General features: G+C 39.1%; 1 pseudogene across 1 annotated transcript; it reads right to left on the bottom strand.

The window, feature by feature from the left end:
* Window positions 1-2,464: 2,464 nt before the first annotated feature.
* LOC308510440 (CCA tRNA nucleotidyltransferase 1, mitochondrial-like) lies at window positions 2,465-23,195 on the bottom strand (annotated as a pseudogene). The gene is made up of 3 exons: window positions 23,075-23,195; window positions 3,733-3,955; window positions 2,465-3,578 (listed from the first exon to the last, which is right to left on the bottom strand). The product of its transcript is annotated as a CCA tRNA nucleotidyltransferase 1, mitochondrial-like (transcript).
* Between the last annotated feature and the right edge of the window lie 554 nt (window positions 23,196-23,749).

Raw genomic sequence — 23,749 nt, 5'->3', positions numbered from 1 at the left:
GCAGAGGACCTGAATAGACATTTCTCCAAAGAGGACATACACATGACCAATAGACATATGAAAAGATGTTTAAAGTCAGTAATCATTAGAGAAATGCAAATTAAATCCAAAGTGAGATATCACTTCATTCCTGTCAGAATTGCTATCATTAATAAATCAACAAACAACAAGTGTTGGCGAGACTGTGGAGAAAAGGGAACCCTTGTGCACTGTTGGTGGGATTGCAAATTGGTGCAGCCACTATGGAAAACGGTTTGGAGGTTCCTTAAAAAATTAAAAATGGAACTATCTTATGACCCAGCAATTCCGCTTCTGCACATTTATCTGAAGAAAACCAAAAAAACACTAATTTGAAAAGACGTGTGTATTTCTATGTTCACTGCAGCATTATTTACAATAGCCAGGGCAATTGCCCATCAACAGATGATTAGATAAAGAAGTAGTAGTACATATATACAGTGGAATATAACTCCACCATAAAAAAAGAATGAAATTTTACCATTTGAAACAATATGGATGGACCTAGAGGTATTATGTTAAGTGAAATGTGTCAGACTGAGAAAGACAAACATCATATGATTTCACTTGTATGTGGAGTCTAAAGAAGAAAATAAACCAACCAACAAAACAGAAACAGGTGCATAGACACAGAGAACAAACTGATTGTTGCCAGGTGGTGGGGGGGGTGAGGGCTTGGGGAGTTGGGTTAAAAAGATGAAGGGATTAAGAAATACAAATTGGTAGTTACAAATAGTCACGGGGATGTAAATTACAGCATAGAGAATATAGTCAGTAATGTTGCAACAACTATGTATAGTGCCGGGTGGGTACTAGACTAATCCAGGGGATCACTGTATAAATTATGTAAATGTCTAACCACTACGCTGTACTCCAGAAACTAATATAAAATAATATTGAATGTCAACTGTTACTGAAAAAAATAATTTTTTTAAAAAGATGAAATAAAAACATTCATAATTCAACCACCTAAAGGTAAGCAGTTTTAACCCTGTGGTTTAATTATCTGGGAAGGAGGAATCATGTATATATGGAGACATTTAAACAAAATCAGATATGTATCTCTGAGTCCCACCTTTTTCATCTAGTGATATAATATAAGCATTTTCTTAAGTCATACATATTCAGCAGAGCTATGAATTTTAAAGGTAACATAACATGCTATAATTTACTTAAACTCCATTGTTGAGCATTTAGGTTTTTTCATTATCTTGCTTCCGTTAGATGCGTAACATGGAATGAACCTTGTATGGTGGAGAACACAGATTTTAAAATGTCAATTATGTATCTTAAAAAAAGAAAATTAGTGTGAGGGGGAGGGGCTGGCATATCTATGCCTTACCTATTGCTGGCAGTGTTTGCGTCCTTCTCTCCTCTTCCTCTTCTTTCTATTCCCCTGCCCCACTTCCACTCCCCCTCACCCCACCTCCACATCCTCCGCTTCTCCAGCCACCCACGCTGGCCTCTTTGTTGTCCATCTGTACAGCAGTTACTCTCCTGTCTTTGGGAATTTGTGCCTCCTTCTGCCTGGATCACTTTCCATTCCTCACTTCCTTGAGGTCCTCAATCAAATGTCACCTTTTCAGTGAGACATTTTCTGGTCACTGTATCTAGCATTTCACACACATAACCCCAATTCTTCTATCATCTCTCAAGATTTATTTATTTCCTTCTAGCATCTATTATGATCTACCATAGTTTCTACTTCAGTTATTTGTTAGTCTTCCCACTGGACTGGAAGCACCAAGAGGGCAGGGATCTCTGTCTCCTGTTCACTGCTGAATCCTTGGTGTCTGGACTGTGACTATCTTGTTCTAAATGCTCAAAAAATATTTTGAGCATGAGGATGAATCAATGAATCGGTGTCACTGTCATCATAATCATAATCATCATCAACAGCCCATCTCTATCGGGAATCCTTCATTGAATTACCAAGCTGTATGGAAATTTATAATCTGGTCAGAGCAATTGGATACATAAGTTAACAGACTCCATTATTTCAAGTGACTCACGAGTGGGTATATCAGAGACAGATCAAACCATGAAGTTGAATAGATGGTCTTTGTTTATGTCACTGAATATAATAGCTGTAAAATATAATGCTGGAAATACTACTCTAAGTACATAATTAACCAGACTGAAGTGATCCAAGGAAGATTTGTGAAGGTAAGAGGCAGTTCAGGATTAAGAAACCTCTTAATCTTCCTAATCCTTGCAAAATATGAAGAGTAATTTATTTTTGTTGTTTTTTTTTTGTTTTGTTTTGTTTTCAAGTATAAGTTTATTCTGGAATTCAGGTAAGAACTGACACTTATCATAGATAGTCATTATATAAAAGAATCCAGTGATTTCAACTGCAAACACCAAGAACTATTTTTTCTTCAAACAGTTGCCACTTTATGAGATCACTGTTAGGACTGCTACCACTGTCTATCGTGGTCAGTTCTCATGGCGTTTGGGTCTTCTTTACGTAACTCAGAAGTTCATCTTTTTCCACTTGGTAACTGCTTTTCTTCCACTGTTCTTGCAACTGTTGCTGTAGAGCCCTGATTTCTTTTCCTGAAGAAAAGCCCACTTTTCTGATGTCACGGCCGCTCACAGGAAACAGGGGGACGGACCACTGCTGCATGTCCTTGAGAAGGCCAGCTCACCTTGGTAGATACTTCATGAACTCACATACTCAAGTGTTAGCAACAGAGTCCCTACAATCTATGCCTGCTGCTTTAAATCTTTCCTGTTTCTAATTACAGACAAACCAAGCTTTTTCTCTTCTTTTGAAATCTTCAATTTCAAACCCAATTTTGTGTTTTGAATGATGAGGCCAAGAGAGTCATTGGCTTTGGTGAAAAACCTTCAACATTTTTATTGACTTTGTTAAACTCTTCCAAACTTGCATTATCAGGTAAGCCTATGAAAGAAGCCTCACCAAGATCGTAGATAAGGTGAATCAAATGATTTACATGATTACCAATAAGAGTTTTTTTCAGTTCTACCCAAATCCTCTATCCTGATATTCTAGCCAAGCCTTTTTCATTTTCAGCAATTGCTTCCAAAGTCCCAGGAACATGGTCACCAGGTTTGTGTACAATTCTCCCCCAAACCCTGAAATATCTTAAAATTTGATGACGCTCTTCTTGTATCTTCTGTGTAGCATGTCCAACAAATTTCACTTTCTTATTGTTCAAACCTTCATAACCATCAACGTAGTCAAATAAAGTACCATCAAAAACTAAAAATATAGAATTTACAGTGAGATCTCTGCGTTCAGCCTCTTTTTGCCAGTCAGTTGTGAATTCCACCTCAGCATGTCTTCCATCAGTGACAACATCAATCCGTAGTCAGTAACTTCAATTTTTTTTCTTGAAGCCTGGCAGTAACCGGCAGCGCTTCTCTCCCTTGTTTGTCATGCGAACACCGTTGGACTGAGACATCCCCTTCACCTGAGTGGGGGTGGCAGTGGTGGCAAAATCCACATCCTGCGCCTTCACTCCCTTTATCAAATCCCGCACTGCTCCTGCTATTCGTAATTCACGTCTTTCTTTAATGAATAATTCTACTCACTAAGTTAGTAGGCCCAATCCTGTACTGCATGTAAGCACTTACCACACAGAAAAGTCAGGCTTTTTGCTGCAGCCTTTACTTGCCTCTTGTGATGCGGCTATAGTTTTGGATTACACACGGTAGGCCTTTCTTTCATTAGCTGTCAGACCCTACAATCCTTCTGTGAAAAGTGACCGGAATTCTGGAGACTGCAAATTCATTATAAATAGATATTGCTTCAGAAGGCACAGACTTGGCAATGGCCTCCAGGGATGCAGGCCCCTCAGCTCTGAGGAGAACGTCACCAGCCACACATCCACCCATTGCCACTGTCGCAGCTGCGCGAACTTCCCTGCAGAGTAATTTATTAAGACGACGGGCTGATTACCCTCCTTATCTAGAAGAACAAGACAGCCAGGTACAGCAACTAGTCCAGGTACAGCAACCCAACCAAACCCCAATAGTGGGTCAATTCAACAGCACATTGTCTTTGTTTCTCCTTTTGATCCAAGATCATTAGACGCTGTTGAAGAAGACTGGGTAACCAGCTCCATCGCAAATATGTGACACCCAGCCTCAGGCGGGCCCACAGCTCTGCTTAGAAATCCTGGAAAGGAGTGGTTCTCAACATTTTTGGCCTCAGTACCCATTTTTTACTAAATTAGTGAGGACCCCCAAGGGCTTTTGTTTATGTGCATCATACCTATTGATGTGTATTGTATTAGAAATTAAAACAAAAAATTTCAAAACTATGTAAATATTTAAGTCATTTTAAAATAGCAATAATAAAACCAATACGTTAACACAAATAACATATTTTTATGAAAAATAACAATTTCCCCCCTCCCAAAAAAAAACCAGTGAAAAGAGGAGCATTATTTTCCATTTTTGCCAGTCTCTTCAATGACTGGTTTAATAAAAGAGAGCTGGATTCTCATATCTGCTTCTGCATTCAATTTGTTGAGATACATGTTCCACGTAGTTTCTGGAAAACTCTACTGTCTACTCATGAGAGAATGAGTGCAAACGTAAATAATGTCTTATTATTATGTAATTTATCCTTCACTCTGCTTCAACTTGTCATGTGCACTGAATCTGTCTTCCCAAAGGTCCCTGATGATTTTTTATTGTGTTACCAGTAACATCCTAACTATTGACAAATGCAATGGTAAGTTACAGTGGCTGGAAGGATTGGGAAGGCTCCATGGGCTTGAGGTAACTATTGAAGATTGACTGAATTTGCCAAGTCAAGATAAAAGAAAGGGCAGAGATAGGTGAGAATTCGGGGCAAACAGTCCCTGTGATGGGGTGAGGTGAAGTGAGGCTGGAAGTGACCTAGTAAGGAGTCTGGACACCTCCTGCGGCATAAGAAGCCATGGAAGGTGACAGGGAGGCTAGCTAGGGAAGGAGGAATATTGAGCGACACTTCTTTAGGACAAGAGGAAAGGGAGAAAAGGCTGCAGATACCTATATTGGTAGTAGTGACGTAGAGGGGAGTGGAGAGTGCTCATTCATCTGTTCAACACATATTTATTGAGCTGCTACTAAGTACCAGATAATTGATAGTTTCTACTTACTTTGTATTATGAGACGAATGCCATTTGTTGAGCGTGAAGGGAAGAGAGGTGTGGTTATAGCTTAGATGAGCAGTAAGGGTTTGAAACAACCTGGAGCTGGGCGTTGTTGAGGGTTTCACAAAGACAGGCTGTCAAAGAACCACCAGGGGTTAGGCAGTGGATGGACTAATCTGCGGTTGGGAATTGTCAGAGCTAGGGGAGCAGCTGACAAAAGGGTAAGTCTACTATCGGTTCTCATGAGATCATGGTTAAAACGATTGGTCCTGGATTCCAGGCTTTTGTTTTTAATTTATTGAGGTGAAATTTGAATAATAAAATTAATCATGAACTATTTTAAAGCGTATGATTCAGTGGCATTTAGCACATTCCCAGTGTTGTGCAGCCACCACCTCTGTGTAGTTCTAAGATATTTCATCACTGAAAAGGAAATCCTGTAGTCATTAAGCAGTCATTTCCCATTCGCCCCTCCTCTTAGCCCTAGGCAACCATTAATTTACTCTCGTATGTATGAATTTTCCTATTCTGGATATTTCCTCTGAATAGAATCATGTAATACATGACTGGCTTCTTTCGTTTAGCAAATGATTTCAAGGTTCTTCCCTGTTGTAGCATGTGTCAGTACCTTTGCTTACAAAAAAATACTATTCCACTTTATGGATATATCACATTTTGTTTATCCATTCATCAGTGATGGATATTTGGATTGTTTCCAGTTTTTGATTATTATGAATAACGCTGTTTGAACATCCGTGTACAAGTTTTTGTGCAGACATATGTTGTCATTTCTCTGCGGTATGTACATAGAAGTGGAATTGCTGAGTCATAGAGTAATTCTATGTTTAACATTTTGAGGAACTGCCAAACTGTTTTTTTAAAGCGACTGCACCATTTTACATTTCCATCAGCAGTGCACAAAGGTTCTAAAATCTCCACATTGCTGCCAACACTTGTTATTGTCTTATTTTGTGCTATTATGTCCATCCTTGTGGGTGTGAATTTGTGGTTTGGTTTTTATTTCCATAACAACTAATGCCGTAAAGCAACTTTTCGTGTGCTTATTTACCATCGTACATTTTCTTTGCTGAAGTATCTCTTCAACTCTTGCCCGTTTTCTATTTGGAGTGTTTGGGGTTTTTTTTTGTTGTTGTTTGCTTACTTTTTTTACTGTTGAGTTTAGAGAGTTCTTAATAGATTCTGGATGGAAACCTTTTGTCAGATATGTGATTTGCAAATATGTTCTCCCAGTTTGTGGCTTGTCTTTCATTCTCAGTGTATTTTGCAGAGCAGAAGCTTTTAATTAGTCTACTTTAGTATTTTAAAAAAAATGTATGATCATGCATTTTTGTGTCATGTCTGTGAACTTTTTGCCTAACTCTAGTTCCTGAATATTTCCTTCTATGTTTTCTTCTAAAAGCCTTGTTTTATACTTTACATTTACATCTATCATCCTAGTTAATTTTTGTATAAGGCATGAATTTAGGTTGAGGTTTACTTTTTCTGCCTATAACTATTCAATTGTTCCAGTAACATTTGTTGAAAGACTATCCTTTTCGCGTTAAATTGGCCCTGCACCTTTGTCAAAAATCAACTGGCTACACGTGTGTAAGGCTCAGGTTTTGGATTCTCTCTTACGTCTCTTTGATCTATGTGTCAATACCACACTGCCTGGATTACTGTAGCTTTAAAGTAAGTCCTAATTTTGGGTAGTGTGAGTTGTCCAACTTTGTTCTTTCTCAAAACTTTTAGCTATTTTAGTCCCTTTGTCTTTCCACACATTTTAGAATGAGCTTGTTAATATCTATAAAAAAAATTCTGGAGTTTTGATTGGGATTATGTTGAGCCTATAGATCAATTTGAGAATTGATATCTTAACAATATTGAGGCTTCCACCTATAAACATGACACATATCTCCATTTATTTAGGTCTTCCTTGATTTCTTTCTTCATTAGTCTTCTCTAACTTTCAGCATGTAGATCCTGCACATATTTTGTTAGATTAAAATCTAAGTATTTCCTTTTTTGGTGTGACTTTAAATGGTACTTTAATTTTTTTTCCATATTCTAACTATCCATTACTAGTATTATATATGAAAATAAGATAAACTTTTGTATATTGACCTTGTATGCAGAGGACTTATTAAACTGTTTATTAGTTCTAGGAACTTTTTACGTAGATTCCTTTTTCCTGTAGATAATTGTGTCATTTGGGAGTTGAGATAGCGTTATCTTTTTTCTATAAATCTGTAAGCCTTTTCTGTGTTGCCTTGTGTCAATACCATGAACATGTTCAGGAGAGGTACTAGAATTTATGTTGGTTCATATACAGAATTGGGAGATTTGCTTTTTCATTTCTCTCACAGTCTCCACATTCAAAGGGCCTCTCCCTATTCTTGGTCCTTTGCCTAGAAAGCTAGGATTTCTTTTGGAGTTTTGTCTGGCCTGCTGCAGCACTTTTCCGCTGGACTCAGCTGCCCTTGGGGCAAAGTGGCAAGAAGAGAGTGAAAACATAGTGGAGACCCCTCTCATACTCTGAGCCACAGGACTTTCATTCTTGGTTCTCCAGGCCAGAAGCATGGGTTTTGCCATGGGGTTATTATTATAGGTGCCCCTTCCACTACTAGATAGCTCTGCAACTGAGACTATTCTTGGGGCAGGACAGAAAAAGGAAAAAAAATAAGGAAAAACGACCCAGGAGATTTTCTCCACATTCTCCGGTTAATAGGAGCTCCTTTTCCAGTTCTCTGGCTGTAAGACAGAGTTTCTCTGCATTTTGTTGTCCATTCCCATTTTTAAGTCTCATGTTAGTGCCAACCTTAGGTCAACCACAGGACAGAAAAGAGGGAAAAACACAAACTTTTCACTTAAGGGTCTGTATTAGTCATATACAGAGGATGCGACAAAAATGTATACACATTTTAAGAAAGGAAAAAAATACTATATTAATTGTAACACTCAATATATACCAATAACAAAAGATGAATACAAGTCACATTTGACTTCTGCGATTACAAGAGGTGCTCAAAGTGGTTACCATCAGCGTCCAGACACTTCTGATTAACATCAAACTACTGCTTGAGCAACATTGACCAAAGTGTTAACATCTCTTAAAATGTGTACACATTTTTTGGCACTCCCATATATATATATATATATATATTTGGCACTCCCATATATATATATATATATATATATATATATATATATATGATTGCCTAGTGCAATTATGGAGGCTGAGAAGCCCCACTAACTGCCATCTGCAAGCTGGAGACCCAAGAAAGCCAGTGGTACAGTTCAATCTGAGTTGAAAGGCCCGAGAAGCAGGAGAGCTGATGGTGTAAATCCAAGATGGTGGGAGAAGACTGATGTTTTGGTTCAAGCAGTGAGGCAGAAAAAAGTGGCAAATTCCTCCTTCGCCTGCCTTTTGTTCCCCTCAGTGGATTAGATGATGCCCACCCATATTTAGGAGGGTCATCTGTTTTGCTGAGTTCACTGAATCAAATGAAATCGCATCCAGAAATACTCTTACAGACCCACCCCAAAATAATGTCTAATCTGGGCACCCCAGGGCCCACTCAAGTTGACACATAATAATAACCATCACAGGATCATCCTTTGAGTTTTGATTTTCTTTCCCAATTTGCTTGCTATTGTTAGTTTTTAAATTTCTCAAGTAGTTGTTCTTTATATTTTGAGCAGTGTATTTGCAATCAGTGGGAGAAATAGGTTGCAGTGAACTTACTCTATTTTGGCCCCCCACAAGGCTGAGGTAGGTTTCTGAAGTGGACTGAAATGGAAGAAAGTCTAGGAACCATGAGACTTGAGTGTTAAATAGAACATCAGTGAAGATGTTGAAATTATCTAGATGATGACAGGAATGTTGGTGGAGAACGCTTGGGAGTCAAGTGCCAAAGTTTTAATGAGTAAAGGTGAGTGGCGTGGGTAGAAGGAGATGACAGGGATGAAGTTGGTATACAACGCTAACGAGACGAGTTGTTCAAAGTAATTCAAAGTGGTATAGCTATAGTCTAGATGTGGCAGCAGAATCCTATGTAAAGGCCCACTTCACCTTCTAAGGAATGCAAGGTTAAGTCAGTTATATGAGAGAGCTTTTACTTTGAGAGTGATTTGGGGGAAGTTGTGTTGTATAGGGAGTGAGAATGTTTGGGGGAAGGGAAGGGAAGAAGAACTTAGCAAAGGCATCAATGTGCCACATATGACCTTAATACTTACAGCCCTTGGTCCACTGAATCCTTAACGTGCAGAGGAGAAGGCAGTATAACATTGTGAATGAGAGCATGCACATTGACGTAGAAGCAGAGTTGATGCCCATCCCAGCCATACCATTTGTGTCGTGTGTTATCTTGGACAAGTTACTTGCCATCTCTGAGTCTCAGTTGCCTCATCTATAAAATGAAGACAATAACAAAGGGTTTTGAGGATTAGATGGCAATGTGCAAAGTGCTAAATGTAATACCTGACAACACAGAACAAGTGCTCAATAAATGTTAGCTATTATTAACTTCATTTAATAGTTAAGAAAGGCTAAATAATCTCTCTGAGCTCAGATACTTAGGGGGCAAATCTCAGGTCTTCTGATTTTGATTCTTTGATTTGGAGGGAGCCGAGGGCCGGGATGGCCTGATGAGTAGAAGTAAGAAGGCAAGTATGCCAGTCCTCTGTCCAGCTCTGTTCAACTGACATTTAACAGTTGCAGATTCATCTCTTTATATTTAAGACATCCTTCCAGAAAAAAAAAAGCAAATCCCTCTGGAAGCAATAATACACAGAACCTTACATGTAATGTTAAGTGTCAGGCACTGTGGAAAACTGACATGCATCACCTCATTTAACCATCACAATGATCCCTCCAATGCGAGTTCTTATTCCAGTTCCCAGTTGAGAAAACTGAAACTTAGAAAAGTGAAGTAACTTCCTCAAGGTCACATAGCTCATTAGTGACAGTGTTGGACAACAACCTTAGAGTTCTACTCTAAGTCCAGTGTGTTTTCCTCTGTGCCAAAACTAGTTCTCCCCCAAGGTGAATGATGCTCGATAATCATTTAGAACAAAGTAATAAAAATATATATCTGAGGCTTTTAGTTTCACCCAGGCATTATTCTCTGGGTGACTTTGAATTTGGTCATTCACACAATAGTTTTGGTGTTTTTTGTCACTAGGAAACAGAGATGACAATTTTCTAAGCTTTGCCTTTTTGGTCTGCTATGAGGACCAGTAAAAATTAGTAATATCACTGACAGATTGAAGTTTCCAAGTTGAAGAGAATAGCTTGAATCCTTCTTCAACCACATATTAGGTCTGTTAGAGGTGAGATTTTGGTAGTCACCATCATTTCCTTTCTCTAGGACTTGACATTTGACTGCTTGTTTTCATTCCATTCCTAATTCTTTCCCTTTTTTCCTTTTTAACTATACTTCCCATCTGTCAGCTCATCCCTTTAATTTCTCCCCATGTCTAACAATTGCCATTCCCCATATGTCCACAATAAATCTGCCATCTAAGAAGAAAAATATCAGAAAAGTAAGATTCAACAATAAAATGTAATTTGAAGTTAACACTTCTACTATCAGCCAAAATATAATAACAGGGACTGAATTTATACTCCTTCTGGAAACAATTAAAAAATGGACAAAATATATGAAACAACTGTTTTCAAAGACATCAGCTGTAAGTCAATGAAGGACAAGAGTTCCGGAGCTTGGGAAATGAATGAAGAGATCCCTATAGTGCCTCAGCTTATTGATTGGACAGAGTTTCTGGGGTGTGGTGTACAGAGAAGGAAACCAAGGGGAGCCCAGCAGTTTCCCTGCATTATGGAAATGGAGTCTCTAGTTCAAGGAGGCTTCTAGACTTCATAGGGCAGAGTATCAGAGAGGAGAAAGTTGCAGAGAGAGGACTCCAGAGATCAAGTATCTGCCTTGAATATTCAGTTGTGTATTGATCAGCTCACATGTATAAGGAAGCTATCTGAAGCCAGGGGAAGAAACACTCTAAAGGATTAGAAGGAACAACACTCAGGTTCACACAGGCCCTAGAATAATGCCTGTTCCCACTAGCCAGTGTGGAAGACCTCATAATTTACATGCTATTTAGAAGAATACTGAAGAGTCTTGCGTCAGTACTAGGAAAAAATTATCCTTCAACTGAATGTTGTTCTTATCCTGCCTAAAAAAGCTTAAAGAAAGACTTGAAAGGATCAAACTACTTCCAAGTATCTTTGTTCCCAGAACCAAGACAAAGCATATTTATAGGAATATAAAAATATCCAGAACCAACAGGATAAAATTCACAATGTTTGTCATCCAGTCAAAAATTACTGGGCATGCAAAGAAGCAGGAAAATAAAACCCATAATGAGAGAGAAAATCAATCAGTTGAAACTGACCTAGAAATTACATGTATACAGTTGATATAATTAAACATTAGATGATGAAAACATTAAAATAGTTATTATAACTGTATCCCATATGTTCAAGAAATTAGAGGACAGAGTGAGCATTTAGAGATGTGCAAGTAATAAATAAGACCTTAATCAAACTTCTATAGATGAAAACTATAATGACAAAAATGAAAAATCAAGTCTATGATTACTGAATGAAATTAATGACATATAGACATTGCAGAAAAAAGATTAGTGAACTTTAAGACATAGCAATGGAAACTATCTAAAATGAAACACAGGGCTGGCCCAGTGGCTCAGGTGGTTGGAGCGCCGTGCTCCTAATGCTGAGGTTGCAGGTTCAATTCCCACATGGGCCAGTGAGCTGTGCCCTCTACAGCTAAGATTGTGAACAACGGCTCTCCCTGCAACTGGATTGCCATGAGCAGCTGGAGGCCGGTGTGGGCTGCTGTGTGCTGCTGTGGGCTACCATGTGCTGCCAGGAGCGGCCAGTGGCCAGTGTGAGCGGCTGCCAGTCATCAAGAGCTGCCGTGAGCTGCTGTGAGCTGCTGACCAACAACTAGAGACCAACTGCTTCAGCTGGGGGGAGCGCAAGGCTCATAATACCAGCATGGGCCAGAGAGCTGTGTCCTACACAACTAGACTGAGAAACAATGGCTTGAACCAGAGTGGCGGGGAGACAAAGAAGGGTGAAAAAAGAAAAAAAATTTTAATTTTTAAAAATTTAAAAAAACAAAATGAAACATACAGAGGAAGGAAAACTTCAAGTAGCCCAGTATACATGTAATTGGATCCCTAAGTGGAAGAGCAGGGAGGAAAACTAATTGAATAAATAAAGGATAAGAATTTTCAAAGTTGATAAAAACTGTCAATACATAGGTCCAATAATCTCAGTGAACCCAAGCACAGGAAACATGTGGAAAATTATACCAAGACACAACATAATAATCAAATGGCCTCAATCCAGAAATAAAGAAAAAATCTTAAAAGAAGCCAGAGTAAACGGATAAAAATGAAAACAGATTTCTCATCAGAACCAATGTAACCTAGAATACAGTGGAACAGGATTTTTTAAATACCTAAAGAAAAAGTTGTTATGATTTTGGATTAGGTAAAGATTTCTTCGCTACAACACCAAAAGCATGATTCATTAAAAGAAATAAAAATAATTGTACTTCATCAAACTAAGAACTTTTGCTTGTTGAAAAACTGTTTTGCTTTTTGAAAAAATGTTAAGAGTATGAGATGATAAGATAGAGAGTGGGAGACAATATTTGCAAATCATATATGTGACACAGGACTTGTATCTAAAACATATAAAGAAACCTCAAGACTCAATATTGTGAAGATAAACAACCCAATAAAAATTGGGCAAAAGATTTGAAAAGACACATTACCAAAGAAGATATGTGAATAGCAAATAAGTACACAAAAACTTGTTCAACATCATAAGGGGAAATGCAAATAAAAACTACAGTGAGATAACACCACACAACTATTAGAATGTCTAAAATTAAAAGACTGGCCTATCAAGTGTTAGCTAGGATATGGAACAACTGGAACTTTCATACGCTGCTAACAGCAAAAACAGTGCAACCATTTTGGAAAAGAGTTTGAGAGTGTCTTAAAACGTTAAATATTCACCTAGCATATGACTCAGTCAATCTACTCTCAGGTATTTTCCAAAAAGAGATCAAAATATATGTCCATATAAAGAATTTTACCTGAACGTTCATAGAAACTTTGTTTAGAATAGGCCAAATGTGGAAACAACCTCAATATCCACTGACATGTTAATGGATAAACAGAAAAGTAATGAATCATTGATAAACACAATATGGATAAAATTCAAATTAATTATGCTGAGTGAAAGAAGCCTTACATACCCCAAACACCTAAAAAGAAAGAGTATGAGCTATATGACTTAATTCATATAATATTCTAGAAAATGCATGATAATCTGTAGTGGCAGAAAACAGACAAGTGATTACCTAGAGATGGGAATTGGGAAGGTGTGGGATGGAGGGATAACCAAGGGACACACAATATTTTTAGAGGGGACAGATACATTATTTGCCTTGCTGTGATGATATGTACATGAGTATATGCATACATCAAAATTTATCAAATTATATACTTTAAATATATGCAGTTTGTGGTATATCAGTTATTCCTCAATAAAGCTGTTTATAAAGAAAGCATGATTATATCTTGCCTCTCAACCTCTGAGCTGCTGTTTCACTATTCTCTGAATTCTCAGTATCATTCAACAAATCACACCATTTCTTAAAAATAAATGCAACTGGGAGAAAGGGGAAACAACCTGGCATCTATAGTGAGTAGCAATTAGAGATGTGTCGCAGCTCTTGGAATTATGGTCATAGATAGGATGGGTAACACAGTGTATGCTGTAGGCAAGTTGGGGCTGGTGGTAGACCCTGAGTCTCAGTGTACCTGTTACCTTGTCCATTAATTAATTACTCATTTACCAGTTAGCTGTCTTCTGCCTTCTCCTACTATATAATGAACAGGGACTTGGTCTGTTTGGACCACTTCTGTGTTTATAGGAGAGCTATAAATATCACAGAGTAGGTGCTCATTATAGCCTTAGTAAATGAATGAGTTTTATTGCTTCTGTATAGAGCATATATCCAGATATTTGACAATCTTAATGGTAAAAAGCCCTCAAACCATCACAATTTCACTCATTTCAAGGTTTTCTAGTCTTCGAGGAATGTTTAGGTTTTGTTACAACCACCACATGCAAGCCCTAAAGCTTCACTTCCTGGATCATACAATGCCTCTCTTTCCCCCGCATTCACACTCTTGAGCAACTGAATAAGAAAAACTCTATAATATGATCCTTGTTTAAGGAGGACAAATTCCTAATTTTTTTCTCAGTCAGGCAGAATTGAATCTGACCCTGTGAAACCCTGCCAGTGATGTGGCAACAGAGAGAAAGAAAGAGGATCAATTCAAGTTGAACTCTCTGGGCTGATCCTTCTGGGCTGCCTAGGGCATGAGTACAGCTAAATGGAAATGCTGCACTCAGAAATATGTCTACTGCTTATCCAAATAACAAAAATCAAGCATTTACACAAGTGAGTCATTTCACTGAAGAACAGTTTTGCAGGAGAGATTGTGCAGTGGAAAATTGGTGAATTCTGCTTTTGGGCCTTTCCTAGTGCAGAGGCCTAGTTCACCATCTGGGGTGTGTGTAACACAAATATGAAACTGAGTAATTGTTGAAAGGGCAGGTTTGTCTGAGTCACAAGTCATTCTCTAAATTGTGCCTTACACATTGGCATAATAATCCGAGGGAGTCATTAAGAGCTTATGGCACAGAAGTTGACACTTATGGCACAGAAGATTATTGGCACAGAAGTTGACAATTTCTACATGCTTCAACACTTACTTATAGTATTTAGTCATGTCTGCACTTTCACATGAACATTCCCTTTGTAGTCATTTCTCCCCCTGAAAAAAGGATCACATAAATTCCAGTGGATTTGCAAATTTTGTATTCCTGAATGGGGTTGGGGTCAGAAAAAGAACATCTCTGATGTCCATTGTTTGATCTTGTTCGAAAGTTATGAACCTAACCCTGTAAAAGGACTCTGACTTTTTTCAGTCTGTCTTCAGATTTAATTGAAAGCCCATTGTCTATGTTCAGTTCAACTAAACAAACATGGTATTACATACCAGACATTGTGAGACATATAACTGAAGGAAAATTGCTTCCCCAAATCACTTGTAATGAACACAATAGGTTGACCCTCAAAATCCATCCACCTCCCTACTGATGCCCTGTTTTTGTTTGTTTGGTTGGTTTTGAAAGGTTGGTTGGTTTTGAAAGGCCATGAAATCATTTAGTGAATTAAAATCAGCATGGTTTAAAATCAAATAGAACCATAAAGAAAACATCAGAGTATATTACAGTTAGTAAGGATAAGTAATGTTTCATGAAACTTTGTTTCATTTATTTATAGGTATGTGTGTATGCGTACTCTGGGTTGTGGTAAAATATTTGTTTCTTATAGTAGATTAGAGTGAAAATCTTTGAAAGATACTGTTCTGATGCACCTTCCTGAACTATGACTCCTCTGCACCTGGGGTTCTGTATAGAACTTAGGTGCAGCCAATCAGATGTACTTCCCTGAGATTTGGAAGGTATGATGGTTAATTTTATGTGTCTACTTGACTGGGCTATAGGGTGCCCAGATATTTGGTTAAACATTATTCTGGGTGTTCTGTGAGGATTTTTTTGGCTGAGGTTAACATTTGAAACAGTAGACTGAGTAAAGCAGATTACCCTCCCTAATGTAGGTGGGCCTCATCCAATCAGTTGAAGGCCTGAATAGAATAAAAAGACTGACTCTTCCAGGAGTAAGAAGGAATTTCTCCTACCTTCAAACTGAAACATCAGCTGTACCTGGGAGTCAAGCCTGCCAGCCTTTGGGCTATAACTATACCATCAGCTCTTCTGGGTCTCCAGTTTGCCAGCTCACACTGCATATCTTGGGACTTGTCAGCCTCTACAATCATGTGAGCCAATTCCTTATAATAAAACTCTTTCTACGTAGGTATGTATCTTATTGGTTCAGTTTCTCTGGAGAATCTTAACTGATTTAGAAGGTAAAGACATGTCTGTTAGTTCTACTGCTTTTTTCTGGCAAACACAAAGTAGTAGGCAGAATTCTAAAACTAGCCCCAAGTTTCCGTACCCTAATCCTGGGAACTGTGAATATGATGAGATACAGTTATATTATCTGGCACAGCTGATCTTCAAATGGGGAGATGACCTGGCTGGGCCTAATCTCGTCACACAAGTCCATCTAAAAACAGTTTTCTCTGGCTGGAGGCAGTGATGGAGTACAGAGAAAGTGGTGTGGAGGATTCCACCTGAGGGATCTTGAGCCAGCTGTGATGCTGGGATAGGGCCTATACCTAGGAAGGCTGGAGAAAAGAACTATGAATGGCTTCTAAAAACTGATAGTTAGGTAACGAAGAGCTCAGTCTTATAACTACAAGGAACTGAATTCTGACAAACCCCAATGAACTTGGAAGTAGATTTGTCCACAGAGCCTCCTGATAGGGACCCAGCCTGCTGAACCCTGACTTCTACCTGGTGAGACACTAAGCAGAGAACCCAGTAGAGTCTGCCTGGACTTTGGAGCTACAGAATTGGGGTAATAAGTGGGTATTGTTTGACAAGTGTGTGGTGATTTGTTACACAGCAGTAGAACACTCATGCACACAGTCATGGAGATGTGTTTTCCTGAGGCAGCCTTAGAGATTTAGGGGCTAGTCATTGGTATCCAGAGGCAGGCGGGAGAACACGTGTTTTGACTGGTGCAGACCCAGCAGAGGTAGTGGCTGTGGAGCCAACAGTTCCAGTGGCGGCCTTCTTGTGTCCAGCTTTCCCATGTGGCAGAGGCTGCGGTTACTTTGCAGGACAATCCTACAGTGTTATCTTGGGATTGGGATCCCAGGAGTGCAGCCTAGACCCCACTTCCACCGCCATTCTAATGATGTTTTGAGCACCAATTCTTCATATTAAATCACTCCTTAAGTATAATTTCTGTTCTCCTACTGAGCCTTGACCATTATATCTCCAAATATCTCCTACTTGTGAAATATGACATCTATCAGGTTACTTAAGTCTCTGAAGTATGGACCATTCCTTACTTGAAAATTCCTCTTACTTTGGTTTTGAGGAATCTCACTTACCTGGTTTCTCTTACACATTTCCTCTACCAATTTTAATTCTGTTTTGCTGATTCCTTTTCATTAAACAAACACGTATTGAGCATCTACTAGGCTGAAGACACTGTATGTGCAAAGTACAGGGGCCTCACCAAGACCTGATTATGGACCTTGGCCTCCAGGGACTTGCCAATATGTAAATAAATAACTACAGTGAGGTAATAATATCTAAAATAGAGGTGAGTAAAATGTACTCTGGAAGCCCAAAGATGAAAACACAGAACTCTCTGAGGCATCTGGGAGTACTTCACAAGGTAATGGCACTTGAGGTGAGTCAAGAGAGATGAGTAGACATGTTTCAGACAAAGGAAGGTAGGCATTCCAGGCAGAAAGAACAGAGAGGGCAAAGGCATGGCAGTTTGGAAATGTGACATATTAAAGTAGCAGCACAGAGTTTGCTGTGGCTGGGTTTCTGGGTGAAGATGGGATATTGACAGAGAGATCAAGTTAGGATTTGTATAGAGGGTCACATGTGGGATGGATTCTAGAAATAGACAGCATTTATTGGAAATTGTTATCTTGTTAAAATTCTTAACCTTTGATGAGTACCCATTATATTCAAATAAAGTCTGAACTCCTTAGCTTGGTTAAAAACGTTGTTTATCCCCTAACCCTAGTGTCACACTCATCCAGTTTCTTCTCCTGTTCCATGCATTTACTTATTCATTTATTTAGTCAGAGAGGTGTGGTGGGTATAGCATGTAGCATGTGCAGGTCATTGAAAGGGCTTTGGCTTTTATTCGAGGTAATAGAAAGTCAGTTGAATGGCCTGATATAATTTACATTTTAAAAGAATCCATCCTAGCTATTGTCTGGGAAATAGAATGTGATGGAAAACAAGAGTATAAGAAACAAATAATGAGGTTATTGTGATAATCCAGAAATAACTGTGGCTTGGGCCAGGATGTAACTGATGGAAATGGTGTGGATAATGATTCTGTATATGTTTTAAAGGTGGAGATAATAGGATTTGCTGGTGGATGGAATGTGGGCTACGAGATAAAAGAGGAATCAAGGATGACACCAAGGTTTTTGTCCTGGGACACAAGATGGGGATAATTTCAATTTGTGTGTTAGAAATCATGGGAAGTGTGGGCTTTAGGGGAAATATCAGGAGTTATTTTTTAAACATGGTGATTTTGAGATGCCTATCAGACATCCAAGCTGCATTTTGAGTATACAATTTTATATAGGCATTTGGAGTTAGAGGAGAGATTCAGGTGGGACTCCTGTGTGGTTTACTTGGTAGTTAAAGCTATGAGATTGGATCAGATCACCTAGGGAGTGAGAGTAGATGAGGAAGAGAAGAAATAAAAAGGTTAGTCCTAGGGGCTCCTGCTCTTAAAATTCTCTCTTAAAATAGAGGAACCAGCAAAGGAAACTGAACGGAATGGCCACTGAAGGAGGAGGAGAGCTATTAGGAGGACATCAAGTACTGGAAGCCTAGGATGGAGGGACCAAATGGGTCAAATGCTGATGGCAGGTCAAGTAGGATGACATCAAAGAAATGATCATTGGATATTGCACTGTGGAGATCGTTGACTCATGATGAAAGCAGTTTCAGTAGCATTGGGGGAAAGCCTAGTTGGAGTGGGTTCAACAGGGAATTGGAGGAGAGGAACAGTATGTAAGGTAATTCTTTCAAGGAATGTTGTGGCAAAGTGAAGGAGAAAAATGAGGCAGTGGTAGGGTGGAATAAAGTGGGGTCAAGAAAGGGCTTTTGTTTTTTTTCTTTTTAAGCTTTGAGAAATTACATCATTTTTGTATTTTTCATTTTGCAGATAGAAATGATATCATAGGAGAGTGGGGGAGAACTGCTTACAGCAATGTCCTTGAGAAGGCAAGAGTGTCTCAAGTCTCATTGTTCAGTGAAGAATTGGCTCAGAGAGGGATGAACAGATCATCACACTAATGCTGGTGAGAGCAGGTAAATGGGAATAGATGTAGGTATGATGGTAGATGTGATGGCAGGTGATTTTGCAAATTCTCTTCTCACAATTCAATTTTCTCTAGGCAATAGTAAGCAAAGTTAGAAGATGAGAGTGATGGAGGGGTTGGGAACAATTGGAAGTATGCGTAGAAAGAAACCGTGAAGTACTAATCTAGGGGAGTATGTGAGTAGCCTTTGAGGTCAGTGTCCCTCAAGTAACTGTTGTGTATTTTTCTCCAATCAAATTGGATGTCAGTATGGATGAGAGGTGAGTTAAATTGAACTTCTTGCAGTTCCCCATTCCTTTACCTTTGTACAGGCTGTTCCATCTGCCTAGAATGCCCTCTCTGCCCTGTTTACTCATCTTTCAACTTCTGGCCTAACTGCCACTTACTTCAGTCTCCCCGGCAGAGTTAACTACTCCCTTCTTGGAACTATCATGGTGCCATATGCATCCCTCCATTGTAATAATTGCCATATTATAATAATTTGCTTCCCTGTTTCCACAGTTAGTTTAGCCACTCCTTGAAGGTGTTAATTTGGTCATCTTAATTTCTGGTATGCAGTTTGGCCCTTGGTTGGCATTCATTAATTGCCTATTGAATTGTACAGAGAGACTCAGCAGAAAGAATTGGTGGGTGGAGAGATAGAGTTTAGATAAAGAAAGATGGTGGCGTTTAGAACCAGGCTCGACAGCTCTACATAGAGGGGAGCTCCTGCCAATGAGGGTGGGCAAATAAATGCTTATTCACTTCTACTGGTGGAGTGAAATGGGGCCTGACCCTGAAATGTAGTCCATTTAAACTAGGTCAGTAATACTCATTTCTACAGAGTTCACCTTGAGGATCAAAAGAGTTCATATACATGGAAGAACTTTATAAATGAAAATGTCCTACCCAGTGTAAGATATTATGTCTTATAATACTCTACGGCAAGATGATAGAAATGTGTTGAATTTGTTTAGTTTACTAGAGTATAGACTGTATAACAAGGGAAGAAGAGGAAGGGTTAAAGACAAAATGAATAATTGTAACTATAACCTTCTTATTGGTCTTTCTACTCCTAAAAGCCTCTGCGGAAGATATCATTGTGATCTCTTTCAGTTACAACATGTTCCAGTGCCTCTCATTGCCTCTGAGCCAAGAGCTCTGATGTGACCTACTTTGGTAAGCCAGGTGGTATTGCAGACAGACAAATGTGCCAGTGCATTCTGCAGGAAGCACAGGAGGAAAAGCTAGCTGATCTATGTGCTGGTGTCACAATGCCCAGGTTTAGGAAATGTCTGTGCTCAGAAAAGGCCAACCTTCCACAAAATTCCAACACTCAAGGGAACTTTCTAACACAGTGGCAATATTAACAATTCCAAAGCAATAAAGTATTTGATCCTTGATGCTGACAGGAAGTAGTATTGCTTTAACACTGGTTCTGCTTTGTTAGTTAATTGTTCTTGTCTACTTGTCTTAGCTTTCCCTATAGTTTCAAGTTTCTTAAGGGCAGAGACCATGTTTTATACTTCATCTCCTCTGCCCACACATGCCTACCACAGTATTTTATGAGTACTTAATTACCATCTGTTCCTGACTGGGTTGTTTTAGTAGGTGTCAGGCAGCTTTCGTGGTGACCAGGTACAGACAGAGCATAAAGAGAAAGGCAGGGGTGAAGCTTTTGCTACTATATAAAGCACACATTGCTCAAACTGAAATCCCGAGAACATAGGATGTCCTGCATGAATGACTGTGGGTTTAAGACACTGTTATTCTACCCTTCTTCCAGACAATTTAAAATACCTTTATGGCAGTTTATCTTCTTTTCACTCCCTAACTTCAAATAATTTACAGCATTGCCTTTGGGCTATGTGCTCATGTGAGATTTAAATTCATAAAAGAAGAAGCTCTAGAAAACACATAGCTGTTGTGTTTTGAGGTACCAAGAAGGCTGCCTTACCTGCTGACTTTGTAGGGTGGGTGGGGTTGTGCCGTTATACTTCTTGGAGGATCTTCCGAGATTAAATACATTTCTTGGGCAGAGTAGCATGTTAGTCCATTATCATCTAGCAGGAAAGTAAGCTCACTTTCAATAGAGTAGATCATATTAGTCATATTAAGGAATTAAAAACAGGACAGATTAGTTTTGAAGAGAAAAGGCACAAGAACATTCTGGGAACATGGAGTGATACCCATGGAAAAACAAAATAAGAGCATGAGACTGGCAACTAAATTAAGAGTAATTCCAGAAAGCAGTATCAAAATACCAAAACAAAGAGCAAAGATAAAGGCTGTCTAATTTGTAGAGGCTGCAGAGTTTGCTCCAGTAAGAAAACTCTTAGTTAGAAAAGAGGCCTGTCAATATTCTCCTGGCTCCACATCACTACCACAGACTGTCGAGCAAAAATCCTTTTCATTCTCCCTTGAAATTCCTACCTCCATCCTCCTCACTCCATCTATTCAATTCCTGGGCACCACCCATTTTTCACTGAATTCTCTGGAACCCTCTTCCTACTCTTCTTTTCACCTTGCTCCTGCCTCTGTTATGGACAATTTCAGAGTCCTGATACTGTTGGCCCAACAACATTTGAGGTGTGATCGAAAGATTCAGTGAATGTTTAAATAAAAAAATTATGACACTAAAAGACACATTGCCATTAATCCCCCTCAAAATACTCTTCCTCACATCAAACACACTTATCCCATCATTCTTGCCACTTTCTGAAGCAGTTCTGGAAGTCCCCTTTTGTGAGTGTCTTTACTTCCTCCTCCATCATGACAACACTCCGTGATACAGATTTCTTTTTACTGCAATTTTTGTCAAATAAAAGCATTACAGTGTGTTCCCATCACTTTATTCACCAGATCTGGCACCGTGCTACTTCTGGCTCTTCCCCAAAGTCAAAATGACCATAAAGGGAAAACATATTGAATGGATTCAGGATATCGAGGCAGCCACGACGGTGCAAGTAAAGACACTCATGAAAGAGGACTTCCAGGACTGCTTCAGAAAGTGGCAAGAATGGTGGGACAAGTGTGTTCAAAGAGAGAACGGGTATTTTGAGGGGGATTAATAATAATGTGTCTTTCACTTTAATAAATTTTTAAAAATTTAAACATTCACTGTATTTTTTTTAATCACACCTTATAGTATTGGGGAGGAAGAAATTTTCCTCTACCTTTCTAGGTTCTCTGGCTGTCCCAACAACTAAACTGACATATCAGAGATTAACAGGAGAAAATCCAGTTTAATTTCACTTGTATGAGGGTTTCACAAGAATATTGGGGACCCAAGGACAAATTGGGCATTTGAGACTTATATACCATCTTGAGTTAAGGAGAAGGGGGGTGGGGAAAGACGGCAATACACATGGAGATGGAAAAGCAAATGTTTAATAAACAAATGTTTGCTTGGCCATTCAGAAACAAGGGGACACAGAGTAGACTGACTGCTAATTCTCCCCCACTACATCTAGCCTATATTCTTTGTAGATATTTCTGGTGATAGCTCTATTCTGGGAACAGGCCCTTTAAGATTTTTTAACAGTTAAGGAGAGGGTCAAAACTTCTTCCTGAGTCTCTTGTCTCTTAAAAATAATCAATCTAAAATAATCCTCATGCCAAAAGTGCACACTTTGGGGTGGTGAATTTTTGCTGCCCTACAGTAGCTTCAAAGTTCTCTAACTTTCTGAGTCCCAATCTTAACCAGACGTCCCTTTAGCAACTAACTTCCATGGCTGCACTCTGGGCTCTGTCATCACCCAGACATCCGACTCTAGAATCTCAAACTTATATTCTGATTTCTCAAGAGCCTCCCCTGATGAAGTGTCCTGTTAACTTACTCCACAACTTCTCTTCTTCAGCCTGACGGAAAATTGTATTTCCTTGCTTGCTCACTCTCATTTCTCTGTCTGTGTCCCTTATGTCTCCACTTCTCTTCCTAATCTGTTCTACACTCCCCATTGTGTCACTCTGTGTCAGAGCCTCTTTGTCCTCTGCTGAATTTGTCTTGCTGGACTTGAACCTTGGATGAGTCCCACTATCAGCCCCTCCTCTCTCACATTGACTTACTGAGCTACTAGAAGGAATCACACAGTCATTGGAGTCACTGCCACTATAACTTTATTCTTGCCAATATCAACTGAACCCTTAGGGCTCCCTGACAGTCTCGAATAGGTTTAGTCACCTTCGGTGTCCACTCCGACAGCCCTATTCCAAACCTCCATTATTTCCCTCAAGCTATCTTTTTCACCTTTGTCTTGGGAAATGATTCTTACTTCATAGATAGAATTTAGATTGCAGACTCCGATCTCTCACGTAGCTCCCTACAACCACAACCTTCAACACCCTCCAATACCTGCATCCACATGTAAAAGACAGACCTGTTCCTTCTTCCACTCAAGAATTATTTATTCATTCAACAATCACTGAGCACCTACTACATCCTAAAAAACAGTGTGCTATATGCTGTGGATATTAGAGATGAAGAAGATGCAGATGATACCACAAGGAGCTTA

The sequence above is a fragment of the Rhinolophus hipposideros genome, assembly GCF_964194185.1.
Source record: "Rhinolophus hipposideros genome assembly, chromosome: 18".
Classification (NCBI taxonomy): domain Eukaryota; kingdom Metazoa; phylum Chordata; class Mammalia; order Chiroptera; family Rhinolophidae; genus Rhinolophus; species Rhinolophus hipposideros.
This window is presented reverse-complemented; position numbering and strand designations above follow the sequence as displayed.